This window comes from Cygnus olor, chromosome 3 (assembly GCF_009769625.2).
Source record: "Cygnus olor isolate bCygOlo1 chromosome 3, bCygOlo1.pri.v2, whole genome shotgun sequence".
Taxonomy (NCBI): domain Eukaryota; kingdom Metazoa; phylum Chordata; class Aves; order Anseriformes; family Anatidae; genus Cygnus; species Cygnus olor.
The window spans coordinates 35,114,408-35,136,790 of NC_049171.1; positions in this window are offsets into that span (position 1 = coordinate 35,114,408).

Below are 22,383 nucleotides of genomic sequence, written 5' to 3' on the forward strand. Positions count from 1 at the left end.
ATGCTGTTTGTTTTGCTTACTGCTTTTCTTTCAAGCTTTGAAACACATGCACCCATCTCCCTCTCCCCAGCTATGACGTCTCTTTGTGGTTGCAGGGGGTGGCTGCAAAGCTGTAGGAGGACTTCCAGAAGAGAGCCCTCCCAACACCGGCAATACACTGATGGAATTCCAGGAGAATGTCTCCTTGAAAGACAGAATGGCTCTGTATCAGGCTGCGGTGTCAAAGGCAGAGAACAGCAACCGCTTTGCCAATGTAAGATACCAAGGTCTCAATATCTTCTTAATTCTACGTTTGCTTTGCCCAGGGACAGATCGTAACCATCTTTATTTCTACAAGCAAGCTATCAGGTTGATCATAGGGTGCATCAAAATTTAAATCCCAAATTAGGAAACCTACATAGCAAACATAGTCATCCATCAGTCTCTGTCTCTACCAAATGAGACTTTTCATGCTAGATGCCTTTGGTCTTTTGGATAATCCCCGTTACTTCACGGACGTGCTCTTCCTTTTAGTCCACCTTTGCCTGAACTTCACGTAGGAGGACTATAGGCATGCGAGAGATCGGCAACACGCTTATCCTATTTGCTCATGATGACAAAACAAGGCAGTATCTTTATCACAACTATTCTCTATCGCCAAATAATAAAATCCTATTCAGGAGCACAGTGACTTTAGAGCTCTTGCTGCTCGAACTGAAGAATTTGAAATTACCGCATTATAAAATAGCTCAGCTAGGGGTGTTCAGGTAGCCCAGAAGCCACCTGAGGGAAGCAGCCACCAGCCACGCTCGCCTTCAGAGTCCAGGTGTTTTCAAACCACGCAATTCCTGCCCACTGCCTTCTTGATTTCCTAATTGCCCTTGCGTAATCGGAGCAGATTCCAGTTGTTCTTTGGGCCGAGAAGGTTCCAGTTCCCTCCTCCTGACACTGCCAACAATGCTTCCGCTCTCCCCAAAAGGAAGAGCTGGAGGAAGCCTGACCCAACCGAACTGTGTTGAGAACATATGAACGGCTTCGTTTACGCCCTAGAACCGCTTATGCTTTCTTGTTGAAATGGGCGGTACGTTGTTACTGCAAATGGAAAACACCTGGCCTTATTTGATCATTCTAGACCTCAGAGGAAATCAAGTCCTGCACTGTGCCCGGGGGCCTGGCCACAGTGAGGAACCGCTTTGAGAACGGGCGGATGACCCCTTCAACGACCACCTTCGCTCACTCCCAGCCCCAGCACAAAGCTGCAGAGGTAACAATGGCATTTTGAATACTAACAAATGAGGTCTGCCCTGCTAAAAGCTTTAGGGAAAAACCCCATAATTTGCTTTATTCCGGGTTTCACCGTCCCTGGGGGTGTTCAAGGAAAGCTTGGACATGGTGCCTAGGGGCATGGTTTAGTGGGTGACATTGGTGGCAGGGTGATGGTTGGACCAGATGATCTTGGTGGTCTCTTCCAACCTTAGGGATTCTATGATCCTCTAGGATCCTCCTTAAACAGGGAAGACATGGAAAAATTTGCACCCCATTTTCTTTTCAACTTGCCCTCCTCGAGCCTCACCTAACTTTGACATTTCAAACTTCTCGTCACGTGGGTTCCTTGTGGTGCTCGTAACCCCCTAAATCATCAAGGTACACTGCCATAAAGGAACCTTTTGGGCTTAACACCTCTTAAAGTAGAACTGATTTGTGACAGCCCTTCACAGGCAGAAACACAAATCCAGATCGCTGTTAATTATGCGATTCTTTGTATTTGTCTTCAGGAGACCTCGGCTACCACTCAGCTCCCACTATCAAGCAGCACCAGGGAAGCTGAGTGCAGTGCAACTGCCACCAAAGAAGCCCCACTGGAAGCCTTTCAAACCCCAGAGGTAACTTTACCATTTAAGAATTATATCGTTCGCCAGGTATACCGAGATACCCATCCTTATTTGCTTTGCCTCTTCCTCCAGCACTACTTGGTACAGCAAGATCTCGATGTTGTGCCCATAGCCGCCCTCCTTTGGCAGTGCATAACAATGGTTTTAGAACAGTGTCCTAGACAGGGTTGTTTGGATGTGGTAATGAATGGGGCTTCCCATTCATACTTCTCTGTGATGTTTCAAAGACAGCCGCCGAAATATGGAGTATTCTTCCATGTTGCACTAAATCCCGCAGTAACGTGAAGGTTTTGTGCACAGGTTTCTCTCGGGGAGCAAGTGACTCCAGAGACAAATGGGGCTTCTACGCTGACCCAGCATATCGATGAAATAGGTAAGAAGTGGCTTGGGAGTAAAGGCTCCCAAAGGAACACGACGGACCAAGTTCTTGGCAACTGTCTTTCTTTGCACAAATGTGGGACTGCTCTTAGCATACAGATACAGGCCATTGCTCCAAGTTGTTCAGTGCCTCCTTCCTCAGCTAAGCACGTTCATTGGTCTCAGTGGGACCTAAGAAACAGGTTTACCTGTTGGTACACAGAGAGGAGTTTGGCAGAAGGAGGTAGCTTCAAATTTGGGCTGAGCTCTGGAAAGAGCGGGGCATTTTAAGAGTTGTCCGAAGACATGTGCAAACCCTTGCCCATGTATAGCCGAAATTGCGGATGATAAAGGCTCAATTTATAGCCAAGCAGAGCAGGCCGGGAGACCATGAGCACGGTGTAGAGGCGCTGCTTCTGCGGTCTAGTCCTGGTATTAGAATTCACGCGTTCGGTTAACACAAAGACCTCAGTCCTCTGCGAGCCCTGACATTCAGGCAATTCAGGTACGGCAAAACAGCAGGCGATAGATAACATGTCCCTCAACACTTCTTCCGTCCGCTTCCTATGTATTTCTTCTCTTCATGTTGTTCATTGCTCATTCAACTTTTTTTTCCCATTGCAGTAATCAATGCAGCTATGGACGAGGAGGTCCCAAAGACTTCCACAGAGGTTTGTGACCATCAGATGGAAAGGACAGCAGAGGACAGTGCTGTTCCCACAGACACAGAGACTGCAACATCTGTACAAGATGGCAAGGTCTGTGCCTTTATAGAAGTGTGTAAGATTAGACATCGGTCAGTCAAATATAGTTTGAATTTCTATTTTTACAATGTAGTTGCAGTTAAAAAGGCAACCTGTGAAAGCAGTAGGAATATATGGAGCTTAGCAATCAGGGGCACACAAAGTAGTATTTAGTACAGCCTGTAATTCAGCGACTACTTCTACTATGTGACAAAGACAACTGAAAGTAGAACTCCAACGCTTCTGCTTTTCCTTTTCTTCTCTGATGAAGGCAGCCTCTTCTTTCCCTGCTTTCAGTCTCTAAAAGGCTATGTTTTCTGTCACCAGTTTCTCAGATGCACAGAAGCTCTCAACCTGAGGAAAACTGAAGACAAGGGTCAAAAAGCTGAGGGCTATCCGGACCAGACAATTCCACTGGCACTGCCGAGGGAAGCACTGCGCCAGCCCAAAAGCACCATGCCGTCTGCTCTTGCCAGAATCAGAGCCATGAATGCAATCCTCCAGAGCCACGCACATTCTGTAAGACGGCCGCGTCACCTAGGAGCTGCTGGGCTGCCAGTTCAAAGCGTCTGTGAGCAAGAAAACGCAAAGGTTCAAAAGGGCGACATCTGTTCAGAGGAGAAGCTCCCTAAGCCTAGGGAGCCGCAGATGAGGGAGCCACTGAGAGCGCCCAAAAGCAAAAGCACTCGTGCGGCTTCCAGAATTAAGGCCGTCAACGACATCCACAGGAACCTAAACCGTTCTCAAAGGTGTCCGAACCAGGAAGGAGCTGCTTTTCTGGTGGAGGATGTGCAAGGGTTCAAAACAACAGAATCCAACCTAAAGAATGAAGGCACAAGCGTCACAGTCTATATGTTGTGCAGTAATGCACAACAAGTTGACAATAAAGAGATGAAATGACTTAAAACTAACAGACTTGTCTGAACTTTTGCTGCCTGTCTCAACAGGTTGGAGAATCGGGTGGGGAGAAACTTAATGAAATATAACGAGGGCAAGTGTAGAGCCCTGCATCGGGGCAAGAACAACCCAGACACCAGGATAAGTTGGGGACTGCCCTGCTGGAGAGCAGCAAAGGGGAAAGGGACCTGGGTGTCCTGGTGGAGAGCCGGCTGACCATGAGCCAGCACTGTGCCCTTGTGGCCAGAAGGCCAATGGCATCCTGGGGTGTATTAGCAGGGCTGTGGTTAGTAGGTCGAGAGAGGTTCTCCTCCCCCTCTACTCTGCCCTAGTGAGACCACATCTGCAATATTGCATCCAGTTCTGGGCCCCCCAGTTCCAGAAGGACAGGGAACTGCTTGAGAGAGTCCAGCACAGAGCCACGAGGATGATTAAGGGAGTGGAGCGTCTCCCTTTCGAGGAAAGGCTGAGGGAGCTGGGTCTCTTTAGTTAGAGAAGAGGAGACTGAGGGCTGACCTTCCTAATGTTTATAAATATGTAAAGGGAGAGTGTCAGGAGGACGGAGCCAGGCTCTTCTCAGTGACATCGAACGCTAGGACAGGGGGCACTGGGTGCATGCTGGAACACAGGAGGTTCCACTTAAACGTGAGACAAAACTTCTTTATGGTGATGGTGACAGAACACTGGAACAGGCTGCCCAGGGGGGCTGTGGAGTTTCCTTCTCCAGAGACATTCCAAACCTGCCTGGACGCGTTCCTGTGTGACCTGATCCAGCTGTTCCTGCTCCGGCAGGGGGATTGGACCAGATGATCTTTCAAGGTCCCTTCCAATCCCTAACATTCAGTGATTCTGTGATTCGTAGGCATCTCAGCAGTCTTCTACCATCTTTCTTTGGCAAGGCATGTCTGGAAAGAAAAAACCGTAAAACTCACAGTCAGGAGAAGAGCTCTGGATCTCCAAAGTACCAACCTGCAGGTCCTATATACAGGCTGCCATTATGTCAGGATAACAACAATGTGCTGCCCTGGAAGATTAATCTTACTTTGAAATCAGTGGGCACTGCAATACTATGTTCCTCAGAAAATCAGGACAATGATTCCCAGGTTTTGTGATTGCCACTCATTAAAATGAGGGTATACTGGATTAGGTCACCCAGGGCATCTCTCAGGCTGAAATTTGTCATGTCAGAAGAAGAACAGGTCACGCTTAGTGAAGCCGTGTAGTTCTGGGAACAAAACCTCCCTTCCTGCAATTGGCAGCTTGATTCTTTCTAGTCTTGGCTTTAGAGCACTATGCGGAGTTTATTACAATCTTCTTGAATCGGGAAGGCTCACCCTGAGCACTCTCTGGTGCACAAGTATCCAGGAAAGCCCTGCTGGGGCTCTTGTAGCCACTTGCCTCAAGACATTTTGCTAATCAAATTCCTACTCCTACCATGCCAGACCAGATATTCTTCCGTACCCCCTGGCAAAGCTAATGGGCTCTGGGCTGGCTGCATTAGACCTTCTGCCCTCAGGACCAGCAATGAGCCTGAGGCTACCAGGTAGCCGAAGCACATCCTCTCCAAGCATCCCCATTTTGGAAGCATTATAGATTTGCAGTTCCCCTCCTTAGGTATATATGCAACAAGCAAAGCATCATTAGAAGCACAGCATTTATGCAGGGTTCTGAAAAAAACACTTTTTTTACTCCTTAGCTAGGGCAAAGACTCCACAGCTATGAGAAAAACGGTCAAATCCTTTCTAGCATTTCCCAGTTCGTTATTCTTACTACTGCAGCCTTCTTCAGGCTTCACTTCAGAGTTGTGAAGGACATCCCAAGTTCTCCTCCAACTTACATCTCTTCTCTTGCATTACCGATTATCTACTATGATCCACCCCCCAAAAAACTTCTCATCTGTACTTTTGCAAAGAGAAAAAAATCTTTTCTCTTAAAATTTCCTGTTTCCTCGGTCAGGTGTGTCCTGACATCTGACCATCTTTGTCAGGTGCTCCTCAGAGAATTTTGTTTGATGACCACTCTCCTGGGGACCAGAAGTGCAAGACCAGTTTGCCTGCAACAGGAACCATCTCCCTGCGTATCACATTAAAACAGATCATCCAACTTTCGTAATCTTTCCATGCTAGAAGGCAGGAAGTTCTCCCATCATCTTTTGTGGTTTCAGAGGAAAGAAAAACACACCACGTGTGACAGTCCTACATTCTGAACACCTAACAAACACAGTCCACAGCAGGACAGAAACATCAAATCATCCCAACTCATCATCAAAACAGCTTACATTTGTGACTGGCTTTTCATCCCAAAAGGGGGAGTCTCCTGCCATCAGTCACGGGCTCTTAAACACTCACTCCACCAGAGCAACACGCAGACTCCATGGGTATGTGGCTGAGACCAGGGGTAAAGGGGACCACTGCAGATCAATGAGGCCAATCGTAAGGTCCATAGACCCTTGCACAAGTTGCTTCCAGTCAGTAGAAAACTACCTGTTCCTCCTCAACATCAGAAACTCTGCTTGCAGATGTTAGAAGGAACCAACAAATGCAGCCTTCTGGCCTCTGCCCCTGCAAGAGTGCATCTCCAAGCTCTAGGGACGGACTGCCACCTAGAATGGAAAGCTCCTGGAAAGAGCGGGTGCACAGGACAGCAAGAGAGCGAGCACAAATGGTGTGTGAGCGTGCATGAGTGAAGGGTGTGTGTGAGTGTAAGCCTTTGCCAGTCCTTCCTTTCCCACAGCATCTCTACCGGCACGGTGCTAAGGAGCCTCTGGGACCCTGAGCCACACCTGCACAAGTCTGGTGGTGCCCCGGGGCAACAGGCTTCGTAGGCCTGGAGCCCAAGAAGGGGCATGAGCATCTTCTCTGGCTGAAGCAGCCAGGCAGCAGCTAACTCAGCTATCAGCAAAGTCCCTCAGGACAACTTCACTGCCTTCCTGACAAAACAGTCACCGCTGTATTTGGATCTTACCCTTGACAAGAACTTTCCTGCCTATAGGTGAGGCTGTACTATCAGAGTGCATCTTTCCTCCATACAAATACCCTTTTGAGCAAATGATTCCTTCAGAAGATTTACACTCCAGCTGAAGTGTGTCAAATCTGTGGCTAATAAAGAGCACATGAACAAATTTTTTCAGTATTTACATATGAAATATATAAAATAGGATCACTGTGAGATTACTTCTTCAGTGTCACCTTCTAAAGACGTGGTGGTTTTACTCAGGTGGGCAGCCGAGTTCCACCTGATCCTTTTCCAGAGGAAGATACATAACTGCCTCTAGAGAAGGACTAGCTCACTAAATGGGTTGGCCTGCTAGAGAGTCCTTCAACAGTTTGGTTGGCCAAGGAGCTGTAGCCTGAAAGTCAGAAGTCTGCTCCATACTACAGGAAGAGAGAACGCCCCCAAGGGTAAATTACCCAACATTTTGGTATTTCTCTTAGCTATCAGAAAAGAAACAAACACACACCAAAACCACCAACATGCCTAAATGAAAGAAAACCAAGCACGGCATGCTAGAGCTGGTCAAACAATTCTGCCAGTTAGCTCTAAGAGAGAATTTGAAGTTAGCTGCGTAGCGGAGAATAAAAATGAAAAACCAGTGCTCTCTGTGTTTGAGGGCTTTTATTATCTACCACAACGGTCTGCCCAAGAACTTGTCCCTAAGGACGCCAAGTTCTTTCTGGGAGAGGTTGTGCACCAGCAACAGATTCTGTCCCGGAGAGTCTCTGCTCGGAATTTTGGGGTAAGGAAAGCCAGGACGCCGGCTTGGTTGCCTTGGTTTCTGAATGCCCACACATGGAGACGGTAGCCTGGACACTGTGGACTGATTGTGTGCTCACCATGAAGACACGCAGCTTAAAAGGCGGCGCCTCTTCCTGCGGCCATCACTTCTTGGAAGTGAGATTGTGACGGACGAGGTAGGATGGCTTTTCTCCAATGCATACTGTGAACTGTTGATCTAGCTGCACATTCGTTAGTCAAATGAGACCAGGGAATAAGAGAATGTTTACATTTGCCTTCCTTTCAACAGGCACGCAATGTGTGCAGCAGAGTCACAAAAGGAAAATTCAACTGAGAAGAGCCAAGCGGTAAGATTAGCTCGTTACAAATACACAAGTTCATGCTTTTTTTGGACGAAGGTGGTCTAGCGCAAAGCCTGATACTGTTCGTGTGATAAATGGGCGAGAGGGGGCAAAAGAAAAAAAAAAAAAGAAATGCTTCAGATACTTGCGGCTCTGCTTACCTGCAGAAGAAAAACTGCAAGCTCTTCCAGTGACAGTGTCAGAAGCGTGCAGCTAGCTCTCACGTGCACTTTCAGGGAGTCTTTAGTGGAGAAGAGATCCTCTAGTATCGTGCCCAGTGAATATTAGTCACCAGACACAGGGAAGAACTGAAGCAGCTTCTGGTTCTCTCTCTCACATCCCTCTGCCTTCCTGCCCAGCATGGCCATCGAACAAAAAGCAGCCAAGCCCTTAGTTTGTGCCTTCCTCTGGCATGTTTTAAGCATGATAACTGTAGAAGTGGCCAGCAAAAGTTAGGAAGGACAGTCGGCAAAGGCAGTATGAAATGCTAAAGGCCATTGAAGCCCAGCTCCATACCTCTTTGGGTTTTCGTATTCCCCCAATTTTCTTCCTGCATTTTCATAAAGGCTAAGAAGGTTCTACGAAGCCTGGGAAACAATTCAAGTCCCTGACAGTGTCAGACGTGCAGTCTTCACCAAGTATTTGACTTAAGAATGAATTGCCCTCAGCATTCTGTAGTGATTTAAGCGGCCATGAGCAGGTGGGAAAAGTGGCTTAAAGTCAAGTTGAGGCCTAAAGTCAAATTCTTTGCTGACAAGTGCACATGTCCCAGGGGAATTTCCTTCATGAGTACCCTTGGGTTGCAGAAACCTAGCGCTTCTCCTGTGCTTCTTCTTGCCCCGTGAAATACTGCAGACCACTCAAGCCCTGGTTAAAGATTTGTCCCAAAACAAAGAAAGCAAAAGAAAAGTCCCCACAAGCCAACAACGCAGGCGGAAGCTCAGTCTGAAATACAAGCTATGTCATGAGGTACCCGTTGCATTGGCAGGGCGCGATGGAGCTGCCCGACTTGACCGTGCAGAAGAGCTCTGTGAAGCTCCTCATGAAGAGATGGGAGTCCGCCAGTGCTCTGGCACCCAGCCTGGCCTTCCAACGCCTGCCAGCCCCACGGTCCCTGGCACCAGAGAAAGCCAGCCCAGGCAGCACCGTGGAGGAAGCCGCGGCAGACAGCGGGAGGGCGGACGAGACCCTGGGTGGCCCTCGCCGGACTGAGACCTTCCCCGTCTCTATCAAGGAGCTGCAGAGCCACTTTGAGACCCTGGGTGGCAGGAAGGTGAGTGCACGCAGGTTCTGCAGCTGAAAAGGATTCCCGCACTCTCCCTGAGGACTTGGAGAACACTACTGCCAGAACAGCACCCCCTTCCAATCTGCTGCCTCTTCATATCCTTTCTGCCCCCGGAAAACCCTACCTGGCTCCTCCCAGTAGCTTCTAACTCACATCCCCTCCATGTCTTCCAACAGGAAGCAGAAAGTGGCAAAAGCTCACTGCCACCAGCACTGGCCACTCAGCCTGGGAGCCAGACAGACATTTCTCTGATGGAAGTGTCCAGCGTGAAAGGGGGAGAGCAATCTTTGAGAAGATGTCCTCAGGCAGTGGACAGACCACCAACACTGAAGGTTAGCCTGACCACTTGGATCGGATTTCTCCCTTTAGTTCAATGCACTCCATCTCTGATGTGACAAGGGGCGAGCACACTCACCTCATGAGGGCAGCCCCCAGGCCGCCCAGGGAGAGAACGTGGTGTTCTTCTCAGTGCAAAACAAGCTTTCCGGCCTCCTCCATTTTGTCTTTTGCATTATGGAGCAGTGCCTGATGCCCATTAAATACTTTTTGAACAAAACACAACAGAATGGTGTCTTATGTTTCGAGAAGATAACTTTTGATGAAGACAGCCCAAATTACAAATATATATCAAAACTATGGGCAGCATTCATCAATTACGAAAAGTGGTATCTTCATTTTCTTGTTTGGTGAAGATAGTTTGGATTTAGCAGTGCGTTGCTTTGGTAACACTGCGTTAACTTCTATTAGTGGCATTCTGGTTTCCACAAATCAAATGCTCCGTAGTTGATGTGCTCTAAAGTAAAAGTGCGACGACACAGTGGGTAAAATGTTGGCAATGCTGTTTGTTTTGCTTACTGCTTTTCTTTCAAGCTTTGAAACACATGCACCCATCTCCCTCTCCCCAGCTATGACGTCTCTTTGTGGTTGCAGGGGGTGGCTGCAAAGCTGTAGGAGGACTTCCAGAAGAGAGCCCTCCCAACACCGGCAATACACTGATGGAATTCCAGGAGAATGTCTCCTTGAAAGACAGAATGGCTCTGTATCAGGCTGCGGTGTCAAAGGCAGAGAACAGCAACCGCTTTGCCAATGTAAGATACCAAGGTCTAATATATTCACGTTTGCTTTGCCCAGGGACAGATCGTAACCATCTTTATTTCTACAAGCAAGCTATCAGGTTGATCATAGGGTGCATCAAAATTTAAATCCCAAATTAGGAAACCTACATAGCAAACATAGTCATCCATCAGTCTCTGTCTCTACCAAATGAGACTTTTCATGCTAGATGCCTTTGGTCTTTTGGATAATCCCCGTTACTTCACGGACGTGCTCTTCCTTTTAGTCCACCTTTGCCTGAACTTCACGTAGGAGGACTATAGGCATGCGAGAGATCGGCAACACGCTTATCCTATTTGCTCATGATGACAAAACAAGGCAGTATCTTTATCACAACTATTCTCTATCGCCAAATAATAAAATCCTATTCAGGAGCACAGTGACTTTAGAGCTCTTGCTGCTCGAACTGAAGAATTTGAAATTACCGCATTATAAAATAGCTCAGCTAGGGGTGTTCAGGTAGCCCAGAAGCCACCTGAGGGAAGCAGCCACCAGCCACGCTCGCCTTCAGAGTCCAGGTGTTTTCAAACCACGCAATTCCTGCCCACTGCCTTCTTGATTTCCTAATTGCCCTTGCGTAATCGGAGCAGATTCCAGTTGTTCTTTGGGCCGAGAAGGTTCCAGTTCCCTCCTCCTGACACTGCCAACAATGCTTCCGCTCTCCCCAAAAGGAAGAGAGGAAGCCTGACCCAACCGAACTGTGTTGAGAACATATGAACGGCTTCGTTTACGCCCTAGAACGCTTATGCTTTCTTGTTGAAATGGGCGGTACGTTGTTACTGCAAATGGAAAACACCTGGCCTTATTTGATCATTCTAGACCTCAGAGGAAATCAAGTCCTGCACTGTGCCCGGGGGCCTGGCCACAGTGAGGAACCGCTTTGAGAACGGGCGGATGACCCCTTCAACGACCACCTTCGCTCACTCCCAGCCCCAGCACAAAGCTGCAGAGGTAACAATGGCATTTTGAATACTAACAAATGAGGTCTGCCCTGCTAAAAGCTTTAGGGAAAAACCCCATAATTTGCTTTATTCCGGGTTTCACCGTCCCTGGGGGTGTTCAAGGAAAGCTTGGACATGGTGCCTAGGGGCATGGTTTAGTGGGTGACATTGGTGGCAGGGTGATGGTTGGACCAGATGATCTTGGTGGTCTCTTCCAACCTTAGGGATTCTATGATCCTCTAGGATCCTCCTTAAACAGGGAAGACATGGAAAAATTTGCACCCCATTTTCTTTTCAACTTGCCCTCCTCGAGCCTCACCTAACTTTGACATTTCAAACTTCTCGTCACGTGGGTTCCTTGTGGTGCTCGTAACCCCCTAAATCATCAAGGTACACTGCCATAAAGGAACCTTTTGGGCTTAACACCTCTTAAAGTAGAACTGATTTGTGACAGCCCTTCACAGGCAGAAACACAAATCCAGATCGCTGTTAATTATGCGATTCTTTGTATTTGTCTTCAGGAGACCTCGGCTACCACTCAGCTCCCACTATCAAGCAGCACCAGGGAAGCTGAGTGCAGTGCAACTGCCACCAAAGAAGCCCCACTGGAAGCCTTTCAAACCCCAGAGGTAACTTTACCATTTAAGAATTATATCGTTCGCCAGGTATACCGAGATACCCATCCTTATTTGCTTTGCCTCTTCTCCAGCACTACTTGGTACAGCAAGATCTCGATGTTGTGCCCATAGCCGCCCTCCTTTGGCAGTGCATAACAATGGTTTTAGAACAGTGTCCTAGACAGGGTTGTTTGGATGTGGTAATGAATGGGGCTTCCCATTCATACTTCTCTGTGATGTTTCAAAGACAGCCGCCGAAATATGGAGTATTCTTCCATGTTGCACTAAATCCCGCAGTAACGTGAAGGTTTTGTGCACAGGTTTCTCTCGGGGAGCAAGTGACTCCAGAGACAAATGGGGCTTCTACGCTGACCCAGCATATCGATGAAATAGGTAAGAAGTGGCTTGGGAGTAAAGGCTCCCAAAGGAACACGACGGACCAAGTTCTTGGCAACTGTCTTTCTTTGCACAAATGTGGGACTGCTCTTAGCATACAGATACAGGCCATTGCTCCAAGTTGTTCAGTGCCTCCTTCCTCAGCTAAGCACGTTCATTGGTCTCAGTGGGACCTAAGAAACAGGTTTACCTGTTGGTACACAGAGAGGAGTTTGGCAGAAGGAGGTAGCTTCAAATTTGGGCTGAGCTCTGGAAAGAGCGGGGCATTTTAAGAGTTGTCCGAAGACATGTGCAAACCCTTGCCCATGTATAGCCGAAATTGCGGATGATAAAGGCTCAATTTATAGCCAAGCAGAGCAGGCCGGGAGACCATGAGCACGGTGTAGAGGCGCTGCTTCTGCGGTCTAGTCCTGGTATTAGAATTCACGCGTTCGGTTAAACAAAGACCTCAGTCCTCTGCGAGCCCTGACATTCAGGCAATTCAGGTACGGCAAAACAGCAGGCGATAGATAACATGTCCCTCAACACTTCTTCCGTCCGCTTCCTATGTATTTCTTCTCTTCATGTTGTTCATTGCTCATTCAACTTTTTTTCCCATTGCAGTAATCAATGCAGCTATGGACGAGGAGGTCCCAAAGACTTCCACAGAGGTTTGTGACCATCAGATGGAAAGGACAGCAGAGGACAGTGCTGTTCCCACAGACACAGAGACTGCAACATCTGTACAAGATGGCAAGGTCTGTGCCTTTATAGAAGTGTGTAAGATTAGACATCGGTCAGTCAAATATAGTTTGAATTTCTATTTTTACAATGTAGTTGCAGTTAAAAAGGCAACCTGTGAAAGCAGTAGGAATATATGGAGCTTAGCAATCAGGGGCACACAAAGTAGTATTTAGTACAGCCTGTAATTCAGCGACTACTTCTACTATGTGACAAAGACAACTGAAAGTAGAACTCCAACGCTTTGCTTTTCCTTTTCTTCTCTGATGAAGGCAGCCTCTTCTTTCCCTGCTTTCAGTCTCTAAAAGGCTATGTTTTCTGTCACCAGTTTCTCAGATGCACAGAAGCTCTCAACCTGAGGAAAACTGAAGACAAGGGTCAAAAAGCTGAGGGCTATCCGGACCAGACAATTCCACTGGCACTGCCGAGGGAAGCACTGCGCCAGCCCAAAAGCACCATGCCGTCTGCTCTTGCCAGAATCAGAGCCATGAATGCAATCCTCCAGAGCCACGCACATTCTGTAAGACGGCCGCGTCACCTAGGAGCTGCTGGGCTGCCAGTTCAAAGCGTCTGTGAGCAAGAAAACGCAAAGGTTCAAAAGGGCGACATGTTCAGAGGAGAAGCTCCCTAAGCCTAGGGAGCCGCAGATGAGGGAGCCACTGAGAGCGCCCAAAAGCAAAAGCACTCGTGCGGCTTCCAGAATTAAGGCCGTCAACGACATCCACAGGAACCTAAACCGTTCTCAAAGGTGTCCGAACCAGGAAGGAGCTGCTTTTCTGGTGGAGGATGTGCAAGGGTTCAAAACAACAGAATCCAACCTAAAGAATGAAGGCACAAGCGTCACAGTCTATATGTTGTGCAGTAATGCACAACAAGTTGACAATAAAGAGATGAAATGACTTAAAACTAACAGACTTGTCTGAACTTTTGCTGCCTGTCTCAACAGGTTGGAGAATCGGGGGGGAGAAACTTAATGAAATATAACGAGGGCAAGTGTAGAGCCCTGCATCGGGGCAAGAACAACCCCAGACACCAGGATAAGTTGGGGATGCCCTGCTGGAGAGCAGCAAAGGGGAAAGGGACCTGGGTGTCCTGGTGGAGAGCCGGCTGACCATGAGCCAGCACTGTGCCCTTGTGGCCAAGAAGGCCAATGGCATCCTGGGGTGTATTAGCAGGGCTGTGGTTAGTAGGTCGAGAGAGGTTCTCCTCCCCCTCTACTCTGCCCTAGTGAGACCACATCTGCAATATTGCATCCAGTTCTGGGCCCCCCAGTTCCAGAAGGACAGGGAACTGCTTGAGAGAGTCCAGCACAGAGCCACGAGGATGATTAAGGGAGTGGAGCGTCTCCCTTTGGAAAGGCTGAGGGAGCTGGGTCTCTTTAGTTAGAGAAGAGGAGACTGAGGGCTGACCTTCCTAATGTTTATAAATATGTAAAGGGAGAGTGTCAGGAGGACGGAGCCAGGCTCTTCTCAGTGACATCGAACGCTAGGACAGGGGGCACTGGGTGCATGCTGGAACACAGGAGGTTCCACTTAAACGTGAGACAAAACTTCTTTATGGTGATGGTGACAGAACACTGGAACAGGCTGCCCAGGGGGGCTGTGGAGTTTCCTTCTCCAGAGACATTCCAAACCTGCCTGGACGCGTTCCTGTGTGACCTGATCCAGCTGTTCCTGCTCCGGCAGGGGGATTGGACCAGATGATCTTTCAAGGTCCCTTCCAATCCCTAACATTCAGTGATTCTGTGATTCGTAGGCATCTCAGCAGTCTTCTACCATCTTTCTTTGGCAAAGGCATGTCTGGAAAGAAAAACCGTAAAACTCACAGTCAGGAGAAGAGCTCTGGATCTCCAAAGTACCAACCTGCAGGTCCTATATACAGGCTGCCATTATGTCAGGATAACAACAATGTGCTGCCCTGGAAGATTAATCTTACTTTGAAATCAGTGGGCACTGCAATACTATGTTCCTCAGAAAATCAGGACAATGATTCCCAGGTTTTGTGATTGCCACTCATTAAAATGAGGGTATACTGGATTAGGTCACCCAGGGCATCTCTCAGGCTGAAATTTGTCATGTCAGAAGAAGAACAGGTCACGCTTAGTGAAGCCGTGTAGTTCTGGGAACAAAACCTCCCTTCCTGCAATTGGCAGCTTGATTCTTTCTAGTCTTGGCTTTAGAGCACTATGCGGAGTTATTACAATCTTCTTGAATCGGGAAGGCTCACCCTGAGCACTCTCTGGTGCACAAGTATCCAGGAAAGCCCTGCTGGGCTCTTGTAGCCACTTGCCTCAAGACATTTTGCTAATCAAATTCCTACTCCTACCATGCCAGACCAGATATTCTTCCGTACCCCCTGGCAAAGCTAATGGGCTCTGGGCTGGCTGCATTAGACCTTCTGCCCTCAGGACCAGCAATGAGCCTGAGGCTACCAGGTAGCCGAAGCACATCCTCTCCAAGCATCCCCATTTTGGAAGCATTATAGATTTGCAGTTCCCCTCCTTAGGTATATATGCAACAAGCAAAGCATCATTAGAAGCACAGCATTTATGAGGGTTCTGAAAAAACACTTTTTTTACTCCTTAGCTAGGGCAAAGACTCCACAGCTATGAGAAAAACGGTCAAATCCTTTCTAGCATTTCCCAGTTCGTTATTCTTACTACTGCAGCCTTCTTCAGGCTTCACTTCAGAGTTGTGAAGGACATCCCAAGTTCTCCTCCAACTTACATCTCTTCTCTTGCATTACCGATTATCTACTATGATCCACCCCCCAAAAAACTTCTCATCTGTACTTTTGCAAAGAGAAAAAAATCTTTTCTCTTAAAATTTCCTGTTTCCTCGGTCAGGTGTGTCCTGACATCTGACCATCTTTGTCAGGTGCTCCTCAGAGAATTTTGTTTGATGACCACTCTCCTGGGGACCAGAAGTGCAAGACCAGTTTGCCTGCAACAGGAACCATCTCCCTGCGTATCACATTAAAACAGATCATCCAACTTTCGTAATCTTTCCATGCTAGAAGGCAGGAAGTTCTCCCATCATCTTTTGTGGTTTCAGAGGAAAGAAAAACACACCACGTGTGACAGTCCTACATTCTGAACACCTAACAAACACAGTCCACAGCAGGACAGAAACATCAAATCATCCCAACTCATCATCAAAACAGCTTACATTTGTGACTGGCTTTTCATCCCAAAAGGGGGAGTCTCCTGCCATCAGTCACGGGCTCTTAAACACTCACTCCACCAGAGCAACACGCAGACTCCATGGGTATGTGGCTGAGACCAGGGGTAAAGGGGACCACTGCAGATCAATGAGGCCAATCGTAAGGTCCATAGACCCTTGCACAAGTTGCTTCCAGTCAGTAGAAAACTACCTGTTCCTCCTCAACATCAGAAACTCTGCTTGCAGATGTTAGAAGGAACCAACAAATGCAGCCTTCTGGCCTCTGCCCCTGCAAGAGTGCATCTCCAAGCTCTAGGGACGGACTGCCACCTAGAATGGAAAGCTCCTGGAAAGAGCGGGTGCACAGGACAGCAAGAGAGCGAGCACAAATGGTGTGTGAGCGTGCATGAGTGAAGGGTGTGTGTGAGTGTAAGCCTTTGCCAGTCCTTCCTTTCCCACAGCATCTCTACCGGCACGGTGCTAAGGAGCCTCTGGGACCCTGAGCCACAGCTGCACAAGTCTGGTGGTGCCCCGGGGCAACAGGCTTCGTAGGCCTGGAGCCCAAGAAGGGGCATGAGCATCTTCTCTGGCTGAAGCAGCCAGGCAGCAGCTAACTCAGCTATCAGCAAAGTCCCTCAGGACAACTTCACTGCCTTCCTGACAAAACAGTCACCGCTGTATTTGGATCTTACCCTGACAAGAACTTTCCTGCCTATAGGTGAGGCTGTACTATCAGAGTGCATCTTTCCTCCATACAAATACCCTTTTGAGCAAATGATTCCTTCAGAAGATTTACACTCCAGCTGAAGTGTGTCAAATCTGTGGCTAATAAAGAGCACATGAACAAATTTTTTCAGTATTTACATATGAAATATATAAAATAGGATCACTGTGAGATTACTTCTTCAGTGTCACCTTCTAAAGGACGTGGTGGTTTTACTCAGGTGGGCAGCCGAGTTCCACCTGATCCTTTTCCAGAGGAAGATACATAACTGCCTCTAGAGAAGGACTAGCTCACTAAATGGGTTGGCCTGCTAGAGAGTCCTTCAACAGTTTGGTTGGCCAAGGAGCTGTAGCCTGAAAGTCAGAAGTCTGCTCCATACTACAGGAAGAGAGAACGCCCCCAAGGGTAAATTACCCAACATTTTGGTATTTCTCTTAGCTATCAGAAAAGAAACAAACACACACCAAAACCACCAACATGCCTAAATGAAAGAAAACCAAGCACGGCATGCTAGAGCTGGTCAAACAATTCTGCCAGTTAGCTCTAAGAGAGAATTTGAAGTTAGCTGCGTAGCGGAGAATAAAAATGAAAACCAGTGCTCTCTGTGTTTGAGGGCTTTTATTATCTACCACAACGGTCCTGCCCAAGAACTTGTCCCTAAGGACGCCAAGTTCTTTCTGGGAGAGGTTGTGCACCAGCAACAGATTCTGTCCCGGAGAGTCTCTGCTCGGACTTTTGGGGTAAGGAAAGCCAGGACGCCGGCTTGGTTGCCTTGGTTTCTGAATGCCCAACATGGAGACGGTAGCCTGGACACTGTGGACTGATTGTGTGCTCACCATGAAGACACGCAGCTTAAAAGGCGGCGCCTCTTCCTGCGGCCATCACTTCTTGGAAGTGAGATTGTGACGGACGAGGTAGGATGAGGCTTTTCTCCAATGCATACTGTGAACTGTTGATCTAGCTGCACATTCGTTAGTCAAATGAGACCAGGGAATAAGAGAATGTTTACATTTGCCTTCCTTTCAACAGGCACGCAATGTGTGCAGCAGAGTCACAAAAGGAAAATTCAACTGAGAAGAGCCAAGCGGTAAGATTAGCTCGTTACAAATACACAAGTTCATGCATTTTTTTGGACGAAGGTGGTCTAGCGCAAAGCCTGATACTGTTCGTGTGATAAATGGGCGAGAGGGGGCAAAAGAAAAAAAAAAAAAGAAATGCTTCAGATACTTGCGGCTCTGCTTACCTGCAGAAGAAAAACTGCAAGCTCTTCCAGTGACAGTGTCAGAAGCGTGCAGCTAGCTCTCACGTGCACTTTCAGGGAGTCTTTAGTGGAGAAGAGATCCTCTAGTATCGTGCCCAGTGAATATTAGTCACCAGACACAGGGAAGAACTGAAGCAGCTTCTGGTTCTCTCTCTCACATCCCTCTGCCTTCCTGCCCAGCATGGCCATCGAACAAAAAGCAGCCAAGCCCTTAGTTTGTGCCTTCGTCTGGCATGTTTTAAGCATGATAACTGTAGAAGTGGCCAGCAAAAGTTAGGAAGGACAGTCGGCAAAGGCAGTATGAAATGCTAAAGGCCATTGAAGCCCAGCTCCATACCTCTTTGGGTTTTCGTATTCCCCCAATTTTCTTCCTGCATTTTCATAAAGGCTAAGAAGGTTCTACGAAGCCTGGGAAACAATTCAAGTCCCTGACAGTGTCAGACGTGCAGTCTTCACCAAGTATTTGACTTAAGAATGAATTGCCCTCAGCATTCTGTAGTGATTTAAGCGGCCATGAGCAGGTGGGAAAAGTGGCTTAAAGTCAAGTTGAGGCCTAAAGTCAAATTCTTTGCTGACAAGTGCACATGTCCCAGGGGAATTTCCTTCATGAGTACCCTTGGGTTGCAGAAACCTAGCGCTTCTCCTGTGCTTCTTCTTGCCCCGTGAAATACTGCAGACCACTCAAGCCCTGGTTAAAGATTTGTCCCAAAACAAAGAAAGCAAAAGAAAAGTCCCCACAAGCCAACAACGCAGGCGGAAGCTCAGTCTGAAATACAAGCTATGTCATGAGGTACCCGTTGCATTGGCAGGGCGCGATGGAGCTGCCCGACTTGACCGTGCAGAAGAGCTCTGTGAAGCTCCTCATGAAGAGATGGGAGTCCGCCAGTGCTCTGGCACCCAGCCTGGCCTTCCAACGCCTGCCAGCCCCACGGTCCCTGGCACCAGAGAAAGCCAGCCCAGGCAGCACCGTGGAGGAAGCCGCGGCAGACAGCGGGAGGGCGGACGAGACCCTGGGTGGCCCTCGCCGGACTGAGACCTTCCCCGTCTCTATCAAGGAGCTGCAGAGCCACTTTGAGACCCTGGGTGGCAGGAAGGTGAGTGCACGCAGGTTCTGCAGCTGAAAAGGATTCCCGCACTCTCCCTGAGGACTTGGAGAACACTACTGCCAGAACAGCACCCCCTTCCAATCTGCTGCCTCTTCATATCCTTTCTGCCCCCGGAAACCCTACCTGGCTCCTCCCAGTAGCTTCTAACTCACATCCCCTCCATGTCTTCCAACAGGAAGCAGAAAGTGGCAAAAGCTCACTGCCACCAGCACTGGCCACTCAGCCTGGGAGCCAGACAGACATTTCTCTGATGGAAGTGTCCAGCGTGAAACGGGGGAGAGCAATCTTTGAGAAGATGTCCTCAGGCAGTGGACAGACCACCAACACTGAAGGTTAGCCTGACCACTTGGATCGGATTTCTCCCTTTAGTTCAATGCACTCCATCTCTGATGTGACAAGGGGCGAGCACACTCACCTCATGAGGGCAGCCCCCAGGCCGCCCAGGGAGAGAACGTGGTGTTCTTCTCAGTGCAAAACAAGCTTTCCGGCCTCCTCCATTTTGTCTTTTGCATTATGGAGCAGTGCCTGATGCCCATTAAATACTTTTTGAACAAAACACAACAGAATGGTGTCTTATGTTTCGAGAAGATAACTTTTGATGAAGACAGCCCAAATTACAAATATGATATCAAAACTATGGGCAGCATTCATCAATTACGAAAAAGTGGTATCTTCATTTTCTTGTTTGGTGAAGATAGTTTGGATTTAGCAGTGCGTTGCTTTGGTAACACTGCGTTAACTTCTATTAGTGGCATTCTGGTTTCCACAAATCAAATGCTCCGTAGTTGATGTGCTCTAAAGTAAAAGTGCGACGACACAGTGGGTAAAATGTTGGCAATGCTGTTTGTTTTGCTTACTGCTTTTCTTTCAAGCTTTGAAACACATGCACCCATCTCCCTCTCCCCAGCTATGACGTCTCTTTGTGGTTGCAGGGGGTGGCTGCAAAGCTGTAGGAGGACTTCCAGAAGAGAGCCCTCCCAACACCGGCAATACACTGATGGAATTCCAGGAGAATGTCTCCTGAAAGACAGAATGGCTCTGTATCAGGCTGCGGTGTCAAAGGCAGAGAACAGCAACCGCTTTGCCAATGTAAGATACCAAGGTCTCAATATCTTCTTAATTCTACGTTTGCTTTGCCCAGGGACAGATCGTAACCATCTTTATTTCTACAAGCAAGCTATCAGGTTGATCATAGGGTGCATCAAAATTTAAATCCCAAATTAGGAAACCTACATAGCAAACATAGTCATCCATCAGTCTCTGTCTCTACCAAATGAGACTTTTCATGCTAGATGCCTTTGGTCTTTTGGATAATCCCCGTTACTTCACGGACGTGCTCTTCCTTTTAGTCCACCTTTGCCTGAACTTCACGTAGGAGGACTATAGGCATGCGAGAGATCGGCAACACGCTTATCCTATTGCTCATGATGACAAAACAAGGCAGTATCTTTATCACAACTATTCTCTATCGCCAAATAATAAAATCCTATTCAGGAGCACAGTGACTTTAGAGCTCTTGCTGCTCGAACTGAAGAATTTGAAATTACCGCATTATAAAATAGCTCAGCTAGGGGTGTTCAGGTAGCCCAGAAGCCACCTGGGGGAAGCAGCCACCAGCCACGCTCGCCTTCAGAGTCCAGGTGTTTTCAAACCACGCAATTCCTGCCCACTGCCTTCTTGATTTCCTAATTGCCCTTGCGTAATCGGAGCAGATTCCAGTTGTTCTTTGGGCCGAGAAGGTTCCAGTTCCCTCCTCCTGACACTGCCAACAATGCTTCCGCTCTCCCCAAAAGGAAGAGCTGGAGGAAGCCTGACCCAACCGAACTGTGTTGAGAACATATGAACGGCTTCGTTTACGCCCTAGAACCGCTTATGCTTTCTTGTTGAAATGGGCGGTACGTTGTTACTGCAAATGGAAAACACCTGGCCTTATTTGATCATTCTAGACCTCAGAGGAAATCAAGTCCTGCACTGTGCCCGGGGGCCTGGCCACAGTGAGGAACCGCTTTGAGAACGGGCGGATGACCCCTTCAACGACCACCTTCGCTCACTCCCAGCCCCAGCACAAAGCTGCAGAGGTAACAATGGCATTTTGAATACTAACAAATGAGGTCTGCCCTGCTAAAGCTTGAGGGAAAAACCCCATAATTTGCTTTATTCCGGGTTTCACCGTCCCTGGGGGTGTTCAAGGAAAGCTTGGACATGGTGCCTAGGGGCATGGTTTAGTGGGTGACATTGGTGGCAGGGTGATGGTTGGACCAGATGATCTTGGTGGTCTCTTCCAACCTTAGGGATTCTATGATCCTCTAGGATCCTCCTTAAACAGGGAAGACATGGAAAAATTTGCACCCCATTTTCTTTTCAACTTGCCCTCCTCGAGCCTCACCTAACTTTGACATTTCAAACTTCTCGTCACGTGGGTTCCTTGTGGTGCTCGTAACCCCCTAAATCATCAAGGTACACTGCCATAAAGGAACCTTTTGGGCTTAACACCTCTTAAAGTAGAACTGATTTGTGACAGCCCTTCACAGGCAGAAACACAAATCCAGATTGCTGTTAATTATGCGATTCTTTGTATTTGTCTTCAGGAGACCTCGGCTACCACTCAGCTCCCACTATCAAGCAGCACCAGGGAAGCTGAGTGCAGTGCAACTGCCACCAAAGAAGCCCCACTGGAAGCCTTTCAAACCCCAGAGGTAACTTTACCATTTAAGAATTATATCGTTTGCCAGGTATACCGAGATACCCATCCTTATTTGCTTTGCCTCTTCCTCCAGCACTACTTGGTACAGCAAGATCTCGATGTTGTGCCCATAGCCGCCCTCCTTTGGCAGTGCATAACAATGGTTTTAGAACAGTGTCCTAGACAGGGTTGTTTGGATGTGGTAATGAATGGGGCTTCCCATTCATACTTCTCTGTGATGTTTCAAAGACAGCCGCCGAAATATGGAGTATTCTTCCATGTTGCACTAAATCCCGCAGTAACGTGAAGGTTTTGTGCACAGGTTTCTCTCGGGGAGCAAGTGACTCCAGAGACAAATGGGGCTTCTACGCTGACCCAGCATATCGATGAAATAGGTAAGAAGTGGCTTGGGAGTAAAGGCTCCCAAAGGAA